The sequence below is a fragment of the Canis lupus genome, chromosome 23, assembly GCF_003254725.2.
Source record: "Canis lupus dingo isolate Sandy chromosome 23, ASM325472v2, whole genome shotgun sequence".
Classification (NCBI taxonomy): domain Eukaryota; kingdom Metazoa; phylum Chordata; class Mammalia; order Carnivora; family Canidae; genus Canis; species Canis lupus.
Window position 1 is genome coordinate 44,519,032 of NC_064265.1, and position 18,733 is coordinate 44,537,764.

At 39.1% G+C, this 18,733-nt stretch overlaps 1 long non-coding RNA gene across 1 annotated transcript; it reads right to left on the minus strand.

Annotated features, from left to right (window-relative positions):
- Positions 1-539: 539 nt before the first annotated feature.
- Positions 540-13,643, minus strand: LOC112652585 (uncharacterized). The gene is made up of 2 exons (XR_003131574.3): positions 13,345-13,643; positions 540-744 (listed from the first exon to the last, which is right to left on the minus strand). It is a non-coding gene; the product is annotated as an uncharacterized LOC112652585 (long non-coding RNA).
- Between the last annotated feature and the right edge of the window lie 5,090 nt (positions 13,644-18,733).

Sequence of the window (18,733 nt, forward strand, 5' to 3'; positions counted from 1 at the left end):
TTTTTTTTTCTTTTTTAACTTTTATTTATCTATGATAGTCACACAGAGAGAGAGAGAGAGGCAGAGACACAGGCAGAGGGAGAAGCAGGCTCCATGCACCGGGAGCCTGATGTGGGATTCGATCCCGGGTCTCCAGGATCGCGCCGTGGGCCAAAGGCAGGCGCTAAACCGCTGCGCCACCCAGGGATCCCTTCTGTCCCCTTTTATTTATTTTTATTTTTTTTTATTTTAAAGATTTTATTTATTTATTCATAGACACAGAGAGAGGCAGAGACACAGGCAGAAGGAGAGGGAGAAGCAGGCTCCACGCAGGGAGCCCGATGTGGGACTCGATCCCGGGTCTCCAGGATCACACCCCAGGTTGCAGGCGGAGCCAAACCTCTGCGCCACCGGGGCTGCCCTTCTGTCCCCTTTTAAAGCAGTTTCACTTCTATCCTACTTTATAAGCTTTGAAGGCTAGACTAACGAATAGAATTTTAGAATGTCTTTAGCCTAAAAACAATGAAAAGTTAACAAGAACAAAAAAGATTATGAACTGATTGTTTACAAGGACGATTCTTTTGATTGTACAGATTGATAAAGGGTGGTGGGACTGCCTCCTGAGTAATCCTTACTTTCTGATTCTGATGGGTGGGTTGAACGAACCAGCCACAGGAAAGATGTCAACTGTGAGGAAGAGCAAAACGGAATTGTTCCTTTAAGCTTCTACAAGGTGCTGGAGCAAATCCAGAGGAGAAAGCTTTGCTGTGGAGGGAAAAAGGATTCTATCCTGAGATTTATGATATCTGCCCTCTGGTGCCCAAGAGGTGAAGGACAGGGTGACAATTTTCACATAACCCGTATGTAAATATGAAACTAGTTGAATGACTTTAATTTCCTGAGTAGGTGTGAGGAAGAGGTAGTGGAAGAGGATATTCACAGTTGAAGGTAAAGACATAAAAATTCATACATTTGGAAGGTCTGACTTAAGTGGAGATTTAGGAAAAGACTGTAGAGTACCTTAGGAGTATTCAGACCTTTCCTAAGCATTTATGTTTTTCTCCAAGATTTTATATCACTGTTACTAAAACAAGTAACATTATTACGCTCATTTTTGAAAGAACAGAAATTGTTATATTATGAAAGCTGGATTTGTATGAAAAAATAAGTGAACAGCAGTCCAGGGGTGGTAATTAAACAAAATTCTATCCCTAAAATTCCTATTCAGGAAAACTGGATCATTAATCCCAAAATACCATAAAATTGTTTACTCTTTTATTTGATGCCCCTGTATCAATATTACTAGGGTACCAGTCCCCAGAGATTTTTTTTTAGTGTATGTGACTGTCAGAAAATTAAAGTGCATTTTCACACTTTTTTTTCCATAATCATTGCATCAAACTTGGCACTTAAGGTCTCAAGAAAGTGGGCTTATTCTCTCAGAAAAGCAGATCAGGAAAACGGAATTGAGGGAGAAAAGGAGGCAGAGAATGGGGAGATCATTACCAGCCACTCAGCCATAGGGTGACATGGGCCATTTGCCTTCTCTTGTGACAAACTCAATGGCTCTCAGGGACTTTTTCTAAGGGTCCCCTTGTAATCTCATCTGGGCCCCTTTATTTAAGTTTTCTTTTTCTCATATTTTAATGGTAAAATAAACATAACATAATATTTATTATCATAACCATTTTAAAGTGGTCTTAAGTACACTCATATTCTTGTGCCACCATCGTCACCATCCATCTCCTGAACCCTCTCCATGTTGCAAAACCAAAACTCCGTACCCATTAAACAATAACTCTCCATTCCTCCCTGGCAACCACCATTCTACTTTCTGTCTCTATTATTTTTCTATTCTCTATTTTGTTTATTTCTGCTCTGATCTTTATTACTCCCGTCCTTCTCCTAGCTTTGGGTTTATTATGCTCTTCTTTTTCTAGTTCCTCAAGTTGTAAAGTGAGGTTGTTGATTTGAGATATTTCTTTTTTTTTTTTTTTAAGATTTACTTATTTAGAGAGCATGTACGCATGCACACACGTGCACATTGAGCAGGGGAAGCAGCATAGGGAGAGAGACTCTCAGGCATGTTCCCCTCTGAGCCCAACATGGGGCTCCATCTCGTGACCCAAGATCATGACCTGAGCCAAAATCAAGAGTCGGATGCTTAATCAACTGAGCCACTCAGATGCCCTGAGATATTTCTTGTTTTTTTGTTTGTTTTTACTATAAGCATTCCCCCCTTAGTACTGCTTTCATTGTGTCCCATAAGTTTTGGTATGTGGTGTATTTGTATTCATTCATCTCTGTTTTCTAATTTCTTGTCGAGTTCTTTAGTTTCTACAAATTTGTGAATTTTCCAAAATTCTTACAGAGTTTCAGCCATTTATTTCTTCAAATATTCTCTTAGCTACTTTCTTCTCCTTCTGAGACTTCCACAATGTGTTCTTTGGTCCATTGATGGTGCCCTACAGGCTTTGTTTCAATCTTTTTTCTTTCTGTTCTTCAGATGGTATAATTTCCATTGTCCTCACTTCAAGTTCACTGACTCTTTCTTCTTTGTGTTCGAATCTGCCTTTGAATCCATCTAACGAATATTTAATTTCAGGTATCATGCTTTTCTGCTACAGAATTTTTGTTTGTTTTGTTTAAAGTGTCTATTTGTTTCCATTTTGTTCATATATCATGTTCTTGATTTTCTCCACATCTTGTTTTAATTTTTGAGCATCTTTAAGACAATAGTTTCAAAGTCTTTGTCTATCAAATTCCCCATTAAGTTCTTTTCAGGGACAGTTTCTGCTGGTTGTTTTATTTTTCCTTTGAATAGGTCATACTTTCCTGTTTCTTTGTACACCTTGTGATTTTTGTTGAAAACAGTACATTTAAATCTGATAATGTGATACCCCTGAGAATCAGATCCCCCTACTTCCCCAAGTCTTGCTGTTTTTATTGTTTTTCGTTTTTGTTGTAGGCTGACTCTGTGCCAAGGATCAGCCTGAGGTGTAAGCTTAGGGTCTTCTTAGGTCTTTTATGAGCCTGTGCTTTCCTCTGAGCACGTGCAGTGACTTTCTAATTTCTCCTTATATGCAGTTGCTTTTGAATGCCCTGGTTTTGTTTTTTGTTTGTTTGTTTGTTTGTTTTAAAGATCTTATTTATTTATTCATGAGAGACACAGAGAGAGAGGCAGAGACAGAGGCAGAGGGAGAAGCAGGCTTCCTGTGGGACTCGATCCCAGGACCCATGGATCACAACCTGAGCCAAAGGTGGATGCTCAACCACTGAGCCACCCGGGAGACCCAAATGTCCTAGTTTTCAATGCCTATCTCCCAAAAGGGAGAAAAGAAAAAACTGAAGGGTGGGAGGAAGGTGCCAGCCCTCTGAATCCCCTGGAAGTAACTTTAGCCAGAGGGGTAGGGGCTTGCAACAGAGAATGGTACAACAACAAGGACTGCACCTCTGTGATCAGAAATAGCAATCTACAGTCAGAGCACAGATCCTTCATATTTGGAGGACAGGGTCCTTCTTTTCCACCCTGGCTCCTACAGACTGTGTGCAAACTGCTCCAGAAACACAAGTTGGGCAGCCTGCCAAGGGGCTGAGGGGTAGGAGACGAGTAGCTGCTACACACTCTACTCAGAGCTGAAATTGACCAAACTTAACCTCAGTTTACCATCCAACCCTTCTCCTGGAATTTGCAAGTCTTCCATAAACTTGAGAGTTCTAACATATTTACATCACACAGAGTCTGCCAATGTAGTTGTTGTCCAAGCAGGAAGACAGAAATCTGGCGCTTCCGACTCTGGCGTCTTCTCAGAATCCTCTGGGGTGCTTTATTTTTTAAAAAATATTTTATTGTGGAAGATTTCAAACCTAATTAATCCCTATTTCCCTCATGCACTTTCAAGAATTACCAACTACCTGCTCTCACCTGGAATTTCCCTCTATGGTTTCTTATCCACTTCTCTGCCTTCCCCCCATGGCAGGCTTCAGACAGTGTGATTACCTGCCTTCTGCTCCAGCTTCAAGAACCAGTGGGATCCCTCCAGATAGCTCACTAAATCAATAAGCCCTCTTTTCTATCCCTCTAACTTGAATAATTTTTATACCTCCCATCTCTACCTTCCAGACTCTTTTAAAAAAGTAAATAAGGAAAAAGGAAGCAGCATTTACTCCTCTCCAGTGGCTTGAGAATCTGATAAAAGCCATGGACCATTACTCCAGAAAAAAAGGGCACATACACAATTTTGTATGCTATTTCAGGAGGTTCATGGATACCTTGAAGCTCTCCAAAGATTGCAGGTTAAGAATCCCAGTTTCGTTGTTTCTATAAGGTAAATACCCTTTCCCAGGCCTCACCTGAACCTTCTTGCATGGTTCTCTTTCATAGACACACAGACATCTTTTTTAGTGTGCTACTGAGGCAACTAGACATAAAGAGCTAATGTGCTGGCCTCAAATCCTGCAAAGTGAGCAACAGAACTAGAGGCATCCCCAACATCCCTGGGTGGCACAGCGGTTTGGCGCCTGCCTTTGGCCCAGGGCGCGATCCTGCAGACCCGGGATCGAATCCCACATCGGGCTCCCGGTGCATGGAGCCTGCTTCTCCCTCTGCCTGTGTCTCTGCGCCTCTCTCTCTCTCTCTCTGTGGCTATCATAAATAAATAAAAAATTAAAAAAAAAATAATCCTATGCCACCTTCATTTGAATATTTTCCTGTCCCTTTGAAGTGAAGCACGACTCGAAAATAGTCCTAAAACCCATTCTAAAACTATCTTTTTTTTTTTTTTTAAGATTTTATTTATTTATTCATGAGAGACACAGAGGGAGGCAGAGACACTGGCAGAGGGAGAAGCAGGCTCCATGGAGGGAGTCCAATGTGGGACTCGATTCTCAGTCTCCAAGATCATGCCCTGGGCTGAAGGCAGACGCTCAACCACTGAGCCACCCAGGCGTCCCTAAAAATGTCTTCTTTAGCATAGCCTATTCTCTCTTCTATTTTCTGTTAATTCATCTGCATTGCATTTTCATGAAATGCAAAGGGGTAAAAAATTACTAATGGACTCAAAGGCCAGAACAGATTAATTTAAAAATTAATTAATTTCCTAACAAGTATATTTTATAATTTTTAAGAAGATTGTATTTATTATTTGACAGAGAGAGAGAGAGAGAGAGAGAGAGAACAAGCAGACAGAGCAGCAGGCAGAGGGAGAGGGAGAGGGAGAAGCAGACTTCCTCTGAGCTGAGCGGAGAGCCTGACCCTAGATCTTCTCTGCCTAACTCCCAGCCAGCCTGAAAAACTAAAGGGCTAGGTTTCCTGCCTCCTACAGGTGGTCCTCTAGCCTGTTTCTCCCAACTGGAATCCGAGCCCTCAAATTCCCTCACTCAAGGTGAGGATCTGGCCTCTGCACCTTTCCTGAAGTCCTCAGACTTGCTCTTGATTTCCTGTGAATAATCCACTTACATAACAGCACACCTCTCACTCTACCAAGAACAAGTGAAATTTGACTGGGATAATGTAGTCTAATCCCATACTTATCAAGGATACATTAGTGTGAGGGAGTCATTATCTGAAGAAATGCAAGTCTCCTAACTGCGGTGACCATTTTCATATTATCATCCAAAACAAGTTAGCTCTCTGACTGAAAAATCTCCATCTCAGAAATGATGTCTGAAAATTTATTCAAAATGACATGGGAGAGGAAGTGGGTGCCACGGAGCAAAATGGGTGGGGTTGCAATGAAACAAAATTGGCCGTGAGTTCATTGTTCCTAAAATTAAGTGATAGGCAAATGAGGGTTCACTATACTATTCTATCGACTTTGTGTATGTTTGAAATCTTCTATACTCAAAACAACAACTGCATCTCTGCAGAAGGTTTGCTGATGATGTTCTATTACTGGAAGACCCTCTAAGTGTTTTAAAGAAGAGCAGAACTTGAAGCCCTGCAGGTGAATTTAGTCTCCATCTTTTACAAATAAGCTGCTTTCTCCCTCCACAGATTATTCCAGAATTTACTGCCAATATTTACTCAATGCTCACATTCTAGTTACTGAGTTCTTCACCACAAGCGCTCCCTTTTCAGGGAACTTCAAGGTTGACAATGACACTAGAGGGTCTTGTTCCCCTTTCACTATTGTCTGGGGACATGTGCCACCTTGCTGGGTACACAGACAGAATTCAGGCACTGCATTTCTAAATGGCAAAAGAAAGTCTACCTCTCTTTTTCTTAAAATATTTTATTGATTTATTTGTGTGGGAGAGCAAGAGAACAAGTGAGAGAGTGCAAGCCAGTGGTGGTGGGGTTTGGCAGAGGGAGAGGGAGGGGCAGGCTCCCCAGTGAGCAGGGTGTCCGATTGGACTCAGGGCTGGGTCCCAGAACCCTGGGATCATGACCTGAGCTAAAGGCAGACACTTAACCACTTAACTGACTGAGCCACCCAGGAGTCCCATGCCTCTCTTTTAAAAGGATTTTACTCGAATAGAAAAGAGTCTGGTGTGGGTGGCTTGAACAATGACTGTCTGGCCACCAGAACAGGATAATATCTCTGGTCTTAGTAAAGTTTATGGCACGAGTCTTGTTCTGAAATGTGGTCTTCAGTTTTATAAACTCAGAAATGTAAATGCTAGCACACGTAGACACAATGGGTGTCTAAGGCCTGATGAACACCAATGAATTAACTTGCAATGGGAAATATAACTATAAGCAGACCCCAGATCCATGTTTGCTGGTTAGCACATTTTCTGTCTATTGGAAACTTTTTATGCAAAGCCACATTATAATTAGAAGGATACTTGGTGAGAGTAAGCTCTAGAAGAGTGAGTTTCCAATTAGGGAGAGTTAGCATCCCCTGGGGGATAGGCAGAGGGAGGAGGGCTTTTAGTGGAATTTGTGTGTGTATGTGGTGTTATTTTATTTTTTAGCATATGTCATTCGGAATGGCATAAACAATATTATAATTCAATAATATATTTGGGACGTAGTTTAAATCCTGTGGACTTCATAATGAAAATTATAAAAAGCGAAGCTCAACAGAATCTTTTTTGGCTGGTAACACTCAGCTTAGAGGGTGGGAGTCCACAAGTCAGACACTCTGGAGGGCCTAAGATTTTTTTTTTTAATGAGGCCAAAAAAAAAAACACTGTTCACTGAGGCACTAAGCAAACACCATATATGAGGCAACTTCTATTTGCAGAGTTCAAATAAAATTTTCTGTTCTTACATTCTTTCTCACTAAATGGTTTTGTATCGAATACAATCATATTTAGTTTCTTAGTGGTCACTATAGGAATTGATGTGGAAACCTATCTATGGTATTTATTTATGTTTTTGAGGGAGGTTTTTTGGTTTCTGAAATACAAATGATCTATGTTACTTAAAACATACTATGTGCTTTACAGTAAAGTATACAGTATAATACTATAAAATACTACCACAGTTTTGTACCCAAATTCTACACAATGGTAGGGCCAACCGCTGTGGAGTTATAGGAGACAGTTATTTGGTGGTCTCAGCATTGATTTTTGTCTCCTCTTTTCCAAAAGACCTGAGACTCATTTGGGAATTGGTATGATCCCTGGTAAGAGAACTCCACTCTTGTTCTAACACATTCCAACCCATTGAACATAGCAATTGGTTTGTAACCCAAACCAGTCAAATCAGAGTGAATCTAAAAACTTTTTCTAATAATGACACTGGGACAAAGATGGGCTCACCTAACAGGTGCCTCTGGCAGTCATATTTGGCCCTGAGGAGGGCCTAAATTAGGAGAAAGCCAACACCAAGACAGGTAAGAGAAACAGAAAGATATGAGGTTCCTGGGGCCATCAACTGGGCCGTTGGATCAAGTTTGTCTGAAACCAACACTTCCTCTGGACTTCACAGTTATTTGTCCCAACAAATTCTTTTTATTGTTTCAGCTGTTTTTAATTGCAGTTGAAGCACCAATGGGTGGATCAGGGTACTGCTGAATATAGATTGACTGAATTTCTTATTCTTCAACAGGCTCAAATATCAGTCAGTGAAGCATGTCACAGAGAAAAAGGTCCAGTATCTGTCATGTTCTTAACTACTGCTATAGATCAGAATCATGTGGAGAGCTTTTACAAATCTCAGGCCAGTTGGGATGCCAGGGTGGCTCAGCGGTTGAGTATCTGCCTTGACTCGGGGTGTGATCCCGGAGTCCTGGGATCAAGCCCCGCATCAGGCTTCCTGCATGGAGCCTGCTTCTCCCTTTGCCTGTGTCTTTGCCTCTCTCTCTGTGTGTGTCTCTCATGAATAAATAAGTAAAATCTTTAAAAAAAAAAAAAAAAAAAAACCAGGGAGCCCTGGGTGGCGCAGCGGTTTGGCGCCTGCCTTTGGCCCAGGGCACGATCCTGGAGACCTGGGATCGAGTCCCACATCAGGCTCCCTGCATGGAGCCTGCTTCTCCCTCTGCCTATGTCTCTGCCTCTCTCTCTCTCTCTCTCTCTCTCTGTATGACTATCATAAATAAATAAAATTTAAAAAAAAATTAAAAAAAACAGGCAAAACAAATCTATAAACAAACAAACAAACAAACAAACAAAACAAATCTCAGGCCAGTTAAATGACAAACTACAAGGATGAGACAATCTACAAGGATGGGAAACAGAATTTTTAAAAATTTCCCCAAGTGATTCCAAAGGGCAGCCTAGGCTAAAAATCACTGGTCTAAGTAAATATCTGGTTTTGTCCATTCAATAGAATCTGCAGACTAAATGTTCTAAATATGTTTTCCCACTAAAAGAAAAAAAGAAATGATGATATATAACTTGTATTGTGAGGTTTAATGCAAACCATACTTGTGTGACAGGAAAGCAAAATTCGTTTGGATCCTTGTTTTACCTTTAAAATATACGCAGATTTTGTTCTGTACTCCATTTTATATTGCTTTCTCTCTCTCTGCAACATTTAATAGGAGCTTAAAAAGTACCAGTCATAGTGACAGACATCAGTGATACGGAGCAAAACAAGAAAAACACAGTTCCTACAATCCAGGAAAAAAAAAAAAGGTAATTAACCTAATAATTACACCAATATTTGTTAAATCTACGATAAGGACAGCACAGGGTACTATGTAAACAAAATAGTTCTCCTAACTTCTTGGAGGAAATGATGTTTAAACTGAAGCCAGAGGAATGCATATGAGCTACTTTGGTAGATGATGGAAGAGGGAGGATTCAGACAATAGAAGTGAAGGAAATGAAAGAATACCACATGGGAAGAGGTGTATGTGAGAGAAATGAGACTGGAAATAAAGCTAGGAGCCAAGGCTTTATCCCAAAAACAATGCAAATCAACGGAGGGGTTTTAAGCAGTCAAAGGATGTGATTTCTATTTTGGAAGATGATTCTGGCTGCTGTGTAGGAAATGCATGGGGGTGAGGAGAATGGGGAGCTTAATAAGATGGAGTCAAAGAACTAGTTAACTGGAGGGAGATAAGGTAGCCCAAGCATGAGCAGGGAGGCCATGGAAATAGAGAGAAGTAGACTAATCTGAGTGATATTTAAGATGGTAGAGTTGATAGGACTCGGTAATGGATCATTTGTGGTGAGTGAAAGGGAGAGAAAGAAGCCAAGAGTGACACACATGTCTCTGATTTGAGCAACTGGGTGGATAGCAAAGTTATTTCTTGAATAAAGAACACTGGAAGAAGAGCAAGTTTGTAAAAGATAAGTTGAATTTTGTTCATTTTTTTTAAAAGATTTTACTTATTTATTCATGAGAGACACACAGAGAAAGGCAGAGACATAGGCAGAGTGAGAAGCAGGCTTCAGGCAGGGGAACTCAATGTGGGACTTGATCCCAGGACCCTGGGATCATGACCTGAGCCAAAGGCAGACGCTCAACCACTGAGCCACCCAGGTGCCCGAATTTTGTTCATCTTGAGTTTGAAGTAACTGTTAGATATCTAAGCACATATAGATGATAAGTAGTTACATGCCTCAAATTCAGGAGAGCAATAGGACTAGTGATCTAAAGTGGATAGTCATCAGCAGATTGATGTTAATTAAAGCCAAAGAAATGAACCAAACTACCTGGCATAAGTTTGTAGAGAGAAAAGGCTAAGGACAAAACTCTGGGGAGATGTCCAACTAAGAGGGCTGTCTTGCAAATAAGAGAAAACTTTGCTAGAGATGTAAAGGGTAAAAGAGAAGATATTTAACATCCCTCCCCCCCCAAAAGTATACTTTTTTAGAAAGAGAGAGTGATCAATCATGTCAAATGTTGCTGTACATCTAGTAAGATGAGGACTGAAAAATGTACATTGGATTTAGCAACATGGAAAGTCCTGGAAATGTTACCAGGAGTGACTTGGGGAGGGAAGGTGAACTTTTTTCAGAAATGGAGAAGAGACAGCATGTAGTAACTAGAGAGGGATGTGGGTCAAGGGATATTAAGATGAGGTAGATTGGAAATGCCTCTTTTTTTTTTTTTTTTCATGAGAAGAAATCAGGAAGATGGATAAGCAGAAAAGACAAAAGTGACAAGATACTGGAAAGAATAGGATCCAGAAACCTGAGGGATGCCTCTTTTACTGGAATAGGAGAGAAAAAGGAGTATCAGCGCACAGAACAGAGAGGACTTTAAATTTGTTGGTCAGAAGTGAAGAAAATTCCTATTTGATCACTTCTATTTGTTCTGTGAAGAAATAGGCAGGCAGTGATGAAAACAAGAAGGGGTGGTGCATGGGTCAGAGGCTTAAGGGGAGCAGAGAAAGCTTGAGATTGTTGAAAATGAGAAAGCTGACTAGGGAAATCATGGGCTAGTTAGGCAGTGTTAAAGGCTTAAGACTAATGATCATAAATATAGACGCTTGATAGTCTGGGAGGCTTCTGCATATTTTCTCCCATAGGTCTTTGTTGCCCATAAACTAGCAAGAAAAAAGATGGGAGAGTTGAATTCATATATGGTAGAGATGAGAGGTGCAATGCAAAATACAACAGAAAGGTTTTAGAATATTGGCAGTGTTGAGTTGCTTGCAGTGATGGGTTGGGAATCCAAACTGGATAAGGAGGAAAATATAGATAGGCAGAGGCTTTTGAATAGAGAGAGATAGAGTAGGGCAAGGGTATTGAAGGTTCATCTAAAGCTGAAGAATTGGGGTGTTGGAAGTTATATTGACCAATGAGTGGAATCAATTTCAAGAGGAAAGAAGGTCTGAAACTGTGATTTCAGAGACAGAACAGTTCAGGTGGGGACAGGGTCCAGAGTGTAGGGGACAAGGTCCAGAGTGCAGCAGTGGAACCAAGTGGCTGAAAGAAACAGGGGAGGCCTTGGGAAATGAGATCAAGGAAATGAGAAGCTGAGGTGTTGGATGGATCATCCACATACTCAGTTGGATGGAAGGACTTGGAGAAAAAAACGTGGCGCTAAAGGCCCTGTATCTTGCTGCTGCTCACTCCTCTGATCACTTCTATTCTCATTTAACTCCAGCCACATCAACCTCCTTGCGCTTCCTTAAATATACCAAGCCCATTCTCACCTCAGAGCATTTGCCTACTTTTCCTGCAGCCTTGAATGCTCTTCTTCCAAATATTCTACTGTGCACTCCCTTGCTGCATTCAGATTTCTGCTCCAACATCAACTCTTCAGAGCTTTTACTGACCTGTCTACCTAAAATAGCAGCTCTCAACTCTGATCCTTAATGTGTTTTATTTTTCTTCAGAGCAGTTAGCACAACCTGAAATTATAGTTCACATTTATCTTCTCTATTATCCATCACCCCACTAGGATGTAAGCTCAATGAGAGCAGTCATATTCTCTTGTCCCCACTGTATTCCAAGCACCTAAAACAGACCCAGGAACCTATCTGCTCAAATCCTGCCCTTCTCTCAACAACTCAGAAACATTTTTCTGACACTCCAAGCTGAAGTGGTTTTTCCCCACTCTGAAGTTCCACAGGGCATATTGTATATACTGTTCACTCATCACTCTTACTCATTGATTTGTTCATTAATTGCTTTAACTATTGTGTGCCAGGAATTCATCTAGGCCTTGTTTCATTTGATAATTACTGTTTTATATTTTCATCTTATTTCTATAAGCAAACTGTAATAGACTAAAGGGATTACAGTGAAACCACCAGATTTTGTAAGTTCTAAGGGAACAGTTTAGAGACACAATAGAGAGGATACAGAAAGCAAATAGGGGCACCTGGGTGGCTCAGTGGTTAATTGTTTTTGGCTCAGGTTGTGATCTCAGGGTCCTGGGATCCAGTCCTGCATCTGGCTCCTCATAGGGAGCCTGCTTCTGCCTCTGCCTATGTCTTGCCTCTCTCTCTGTGTTTGTTATAAATAAATAAAATCCTTTAAAAAAGCACATAAAAGGAATAGTAGAGCATTAACAGGAAAATGCTAATTTGTTTTGAATCTTGTCTCAGTAATTAGACTGATCCTAACATGAGACTGCCACAGTCAACCTACATCCTAAAATCATGTCTAAATTTTAGATGTAGTAACAATTTGCAAAGATACTTTACAAAAATCCCACTTTATGAAATAAAGTATGCAATTCTACAAAATTAATCTAATTGTATTGTTATCCTCTGTAGCAGTTGCGGTTCTTTTAGATGCTAACTTTAACAGAGAATAAATTTATTGAACATATTAGGTACAGAATAAAAGGGCAGCTCTGAGACCAAGTCCTTAAAGGACAAGAACACCTTTGTGATGCCATGTAGCAGGTCTCAAGCATCTTGCAAGGCTGCCACTAAAATGAATTTGTGGGGCACCTGGGTGGCTCTGTTGATTAAGTGTTCCAACTCTCGATTTCAACACAGGTCATGATTTCAGGGTCCTGAAATTGAGCCCTGCATCGGACTCCACATTCAGTGGGAAGTCTGATTGAGATTGTCTCTCTCCCTCTCCCTCTACTACTCTCACTCCCTAAAATACATAAATCTTAAAAAAAAAAAAAATGAAAAGGTGTCAACCAGTCTCTCTGACTGGCTTCAAAGTTCTGGGAGAGAGACTTAAATTATAGGCTCAGCATGAAGAGAAGAAGGCATGGACTCTTCTCTGGCAGTCCCCCCAAACAATATCCAATTGGGAAGAGATTATTTTCCAAACGTTACTTGGGATACAATTACCAAAAGAGCAAAAACAATCAAGAAAAAAAAAGTACCAACCTGATGCCCCTCGTGAGAACTACTCCCTCCTTCTCTTAGGTTTGCAGAGCTCCTTAGCTATGCCTAATCACACTCTGAATCAATGTTTATGTATCTTTTCATTTCATCTACTAGCTTATGAGCCCCAGAAGGCAAGTGGCTGCAGCAGCTGCATTATCCAGAGAATGGTGTCCTAGAGATCCCCCCAAATTAGTTTAGAAATATTCTGAAGAGGGGGTACCTGGGTGGTTCAGTGGTTGAGTGTCTGCTTTTGGCTTGGGTCGTGATCCCGAGGTCCTTGGATTGAGTCCTATATTGGACTTCTCGCAGGGAGTCTGCTTCTCCCTCTATGTCTCTGCCTCTCTCTGTGTCTCTCATGAATAAATAAAATCTTAAAAAAAAAAGAAGAAATATTTTGAGTAAATTTAAGCAAAAGTAAATGCCTTTTCTCTATTCTATTATAGATAACTTTTATAAATTTTTAATAGTTTCATCTAATATGAAAATATGTAAAATGAATATGGGAAGACATAAATCCTCCTTAGTTCCTTTCTATCTTCTCTAAATATATAAAATGCTCACAGAGTATTCCTCATTTTAGTTGGAAATCTTTTAAATTTAAAAAGATATAACATTAATCTAATTTTCTCTGGAGCTGATTTCAGCTAAAAGTCTCTTCAACAATTTAACTGTTGGTATAACATCTGGTATAACTTTTGAATAGCTAAAAATAAAACATTCTGTTCTTTGGAGAATAACTACTAATAAATGCTTAGGAAGAAATTGTTCTCTGACTTTTCTAACTTGTATTTGCGGAGGTAATTCTAGAAAACCATCGTGGTAGCTAATACATGACTAAATCTGTCAGAGTCTCTCTTATAAACACTATAAAAATGCAATAGATTAATTCCGTAGTAAGACAAGTATATGACTCAGTCAAATACCATAAAAGTCAAATACTGAGTATCCATGCAATGGAATATTATTCAGCCCTAAAAAGAAGTATGAAGTAATGCAGTAATGCTATATGTTACAACATGAAGCTTGAAAACATGCTGAGAAGCCAGCTACAAAAAGCTATATAATTTTACTTACACAAAATGTCCAGAAAAGGCAAATCCACAGAAAGTAGATTAGTGGTTGCCAAGGGAGGGGGGTGGCCTGAGGGAATGGTAATGGAAAGTGACTGTAGATGGATATGGATTTCCTTTTGGAGTGATGAAAAGGTTCTGTAATCAGATAGTGAGGATAGTTGCACAACTCTGTGAACATACTAAAAACCGCCAAATTGTATACTTTGAAAGGTTGAATTTTATGCGAATTATTTCTCAAAAAAAATTTTTTTAAGAGGGAGGAGGCTTAATGAGATTTGGCATGAAAAGAAATTGTTATAAGGACCTAAGAAAGGCATGGAATTTTGTATTTATATCCAGGCAAAGACAAAGAGTAGAAGAAAAAAGCATAGAAAAGAATACCCAATAATTACATCCTTACGAGTCTAAACATTAAAAATAAAGGTTTTAATTACATTGCTAATATCATGAGACAAATCATTTATTTTCCCCTTTTGGGAAAGTATATGATGACTTGCTCTTTTTTTTTTAAGTAGTAAAAAATTACCAGCAGCCTTCCTTAGTTCTTTTCAGCTACGAATTGTGCAATAGTCTCGGCTGCAAATCAAGCAACTTTATGATGTTGTAGCACTTAAAAACTCACTTGATCTTGTAAGAACTTTTTATTTATTTGCAATAAAAGCATACAGTTGGCAGATCATGCCAGGAAATCATATCCTACCCATCTATACTTGCCCCAGTGAAACTCAAAGACTTCCTTGGATTTTCTTTTCCTCATTCTTTGAATTTTAATCTGTGTGTTTTTAGTCTTTGAGTTAACTGAGAAGCCTTTTCGTTCTGTGAACTAAGCACATTCCTTCAAAACCACAGGCATCCACTTCTCATTGGATTTATGACAATCACAACATTGGCATGCAGGTAAAAAAAAAAAAAAAGAATTCAATTTGCTTTTCCCATCACACCTCCGGTTACCTCAGGGAACCCTATTTTAATAGGGAAAGAAGTAAGGACAATTTCTGCCATCCTAACCACATCCAAGTGTTCCACAATATTCCTCAGTGGTTTATCCTTTCCTCTGCACATTTCTACAGCTCTAGCTATTGGATCATTAGAGTTTTGCCTTTCAGAAAAGGTGTTTAGGAAAAGGGATCCTAACAGACAGCAGTCCAGAGCAACTTTTCCTTCTTCAGAATAGCCTCTTTAGGAAATTCCTTTCTAAATCTAATAAGTTTATGGATTAAACTACGTTCAAGGATGGAATGGCCTGAGAGCATTCTAAACTGAGATTAGGACTTTATCCTTTGTTCGGCACATAACATGGGCCACTCAAAGCACTTAATAAATATTTAACAGAATTGAGTCAGTAATGTTGTAAAAGAGTTAGAAAAGACTTTAGAATTTGCTTTGTTTTTTCTTCTATCAACACAAGGACAAACATAAATGGGTGGATTATAGTCAGTGTAAGAGAATAAAGAGTAAGAGAGATTAAGAATAAAGAGGTAAAACACCTCATATGGTTTGTGAGAAAGGGCAAACATCCTTTTTGTATTGCTCTTTTTAGTTGGTTGTTGGGCAGACTGCTCCACAAGAGAAAATGTGATAACTCTAAGAGAGGAAAATGAAAATTGTAGTCTTTCCAATTAAGAAAGTGTCAATTCAGTCTTAAGAATAAGAGCATGGCCTCCCATGCTAACAGCTATATAATTAGTAATATTTCCCTTGATAACAAACACAGTTTATACTATAGTTATCAAAAAATTCATCCTACAAAAAGTTGCTTGAGTTTACAACAACTGAAGCGGTAGCCAAATTTCAGAGTATATTGATGCAGCTATTTGTATTCCTGATGCTCCTTTGTACTCTAAGCCCATTAAGAACATATTACTTTTCCTAAATTTTCCCATATGATAAGTAGAATCTTATGGATTTGTGGCTCTCAGGTCACTTAAGTTACTGGGCAGAGAGGCGTGGAGCTATATAAACATGGGGAAAAGAGCTATTACTATTGAGTGATCAAACCATTAAATATGTTTTATTGCTGTAAAGTGTATCATTGTTTTACTTCATAGTATACTGTTTTTGTGAAGTTGAGAAATAATGTGCTTATTCTGCTTTCATAATTAAAACATCACTTTCAAAATTTGTAAAGTTGATTGAAATAACCACAGTAATGGTGGAGTTGGGCTTGCTTGTTTTAAGAGAAGTGTTTATTTATTTATTTTTTTTAATAAGTATTTTTTTTAAATTTATTTATTCAGAGAGAGAGAGACTGAGAGGCAGAGACACAGGCAGAGGGAGAAGCGGGCTCCATGCAGGGAGCCTGACGCGGGACTCGATCCTGGGTCTCCAGGATCAGACCCCAGGCTGCAGGCAGCGCTAAACCGCTGCGCCACCGGGGGTGCCCAAGGGAAGTGTTTAAGTTTGAATGCAATAGTCATGGTGGTTTTTAAAGTAAATAAATTGAAATTAGAAGCAATGTAGTACCATACCCTCTTCGCCAAAATATTTTCTACCAAATGAAAATAAGGAAAAGAGAGTAACCTGTGATTATGTAAACTGTGGAAGGATAAGGAGAGACTAAATCAAATGTATATTCTTGTTTGTTTTTTAAAGATTTTATTTATTCATGAGAGATAGAGAGAGGCAGAGACACAGGAAGAGGGAGAAACAGGCTCCCTGTGGGGAGCCCCATGTGGGACTCGATCCCAGGACCCCGGGATCATGCCATGAGCCAGAAGCATATGCCCAACCACTGAGACACCCAGGTGTCCCAAAGGTATATTTTTGAAAATAGACAAATACTCCAGAAATATTGCACTGTATGTTAGCTAACAAAATTTAAATAAAAGGAAAAAAAATACAGAGATGAATGAGTATATTATAGTAGGAAGACTTTAATACAGCAGCTGATAGAACTTCCTGACTATAAGGACTGTGAAAAACTAAAAGTATTATGTGTTTTCCCTTGGAGATTAAAAACACAGATAATTCTCCTTAGGTGTAATATTATGTAGAAAACAGAATTGGTTCAGATAATGTTTTGAGAGTCTCAATTTTTTTTTTTTCCACTAATATGAAGGTAAAGAGAAAAAAAGGACTCTGGGCCAAGTCCATCTGTACAACCCTCAGCCTGTCTGAGTTCTTTAAGGACGGAGTAGTTTTGAATAGCTGAGGTTTCTGGACAGCTATGTGTACATCATCCCAAGAATTACAATTTTGAATGAAAATATCACTAAAATTGTATTTAAATCCCATGACCTTTATTCTTCCTTTCTGACTTTTAAAAAATATCATGTGAGTCATTCAAACTTACAGAAATTATTTTAGGAAAAGAAACAGCCATAATCTTACTATCCCAAAACCACCAGGACGTACAGAAAACATGATTCAAGGTTGTAAAATAATGAGATCCTCAATCTACCTGAATATTGTCTCAAGTCTGTAACACTACATGTTACTATGCTAAATTCACACCCTTTTTTTTCTGGCTCCAAAGACTGACCTCTTAACCTTCTCCAAGGCTTGCATCCTAAAGGCCTCACATTGTAATAAATTTTAAGAGCTCGCACACATGCATCCTTGACACTCTAAGATTTTTCAAACTTTCCTTAGCATCAGATTCTTATTTTTCAGTTTCCAAAGGTATATTTTAGTTTTATGGTATGCCCCCCACTTTTCCAATTTGCTGCTTTAGATTTGCTGTAACTAATCTGGCTTTGAGACATGGGGATAGGACATTTAAGTCTAAACACGCACTAGCCAATCCTGAAAAATCAACTTACTTATATTCCATAGTGACTTAATAAAAATTTAGATAGTTATAGGTGGAAAGGTACATTACCTGGAGTCAAGAAACCTGCTCATACAGCAGAGTAGAACGGTGACTACATCTGCAGAAAATATTGTTCATCTACAAGCTACAAAAAAATCAAATGTGCCACAAAACAAAGAAGGTAGAGGATATGGATGTTTAAATAAGAAAAGAAGTACAGGGCCCATTGAATGCCCTGTACTAAAACTGAGCCTTGGGTTTGAAAAGAAGTTAGGAGACTGCTCCCAACTCATTCTGGCCCAAAAAGGTGAGGAAGGAAGATCAGAAAGTGTAATGCAGTAGAGAGAGGAGGCCAGGGGAGTTTGACACAATTAAAGACTAACACTTGCTTTCTTGTTTTGATGAGAGTAAGACCACTGGATATAGAAGGTCACCTTGAAGAGACACAGTGCTATTACTTCAATCTTGCCTGGGGTCAGCCCTGCTTATCTCCCACCAAATGTGGATAAATAAGCAGCCTCATAGAGCTATTTTTTATCATATGAGCTTGGCAGGTATGTTGCTTTTAAACCTGTTGATGTGCTACTATTATTTCACGTAATATATATTTTAGTATATGTGCTGCCGAAGCGAGTACTATTTCACATAATATAAAGTTTCTTTTTTGTGAGGTTAACATGTCAGCTTCATTAATCAAGTTATCATGAAAATTAAAATTTATTTGATTAGAATTTAATTAATATGTCATACTAGTTTCTTTGCAACTACAGAACATATACCTATGG